The following is a 223-nucleotide window of genomic DNA, read 5'->3' on the forward strand; positions in this document are numbered from 1 at the left end:
GAACATGGAGACAGAGGGACATGGAGACAGACAGAGGGACATGGAGATAGACAGAGGGACATGGAGACAGACAGAGGGACATGGAGACAGACAGGAACATGGAGACAGAGGGACATGGAGACAGACAGAGGGACTTGGAGACAGACAGAGGGACATGGAGACAGACAGGAACATGGAGACAGAGGGACATGGAGACAGACAGAGGGACATGGAGACAGACAGG

The sequence above is a fragment of the Grammomys surdaster genome, unplaced genomic scaffold (genome assembly GCF_004785775.1).
Source record: "Grammomys surdaster isolate TR1022 unplaced genomic scaffold, NIH_TR_1.0 209, whole genome shotgun sequence".
Lineage (NCBI taxonomy): Eukaryota > Metazoa > Chordata > Mammalia > Rodentia > Muridae > Grammomys > Grammomys surdaster.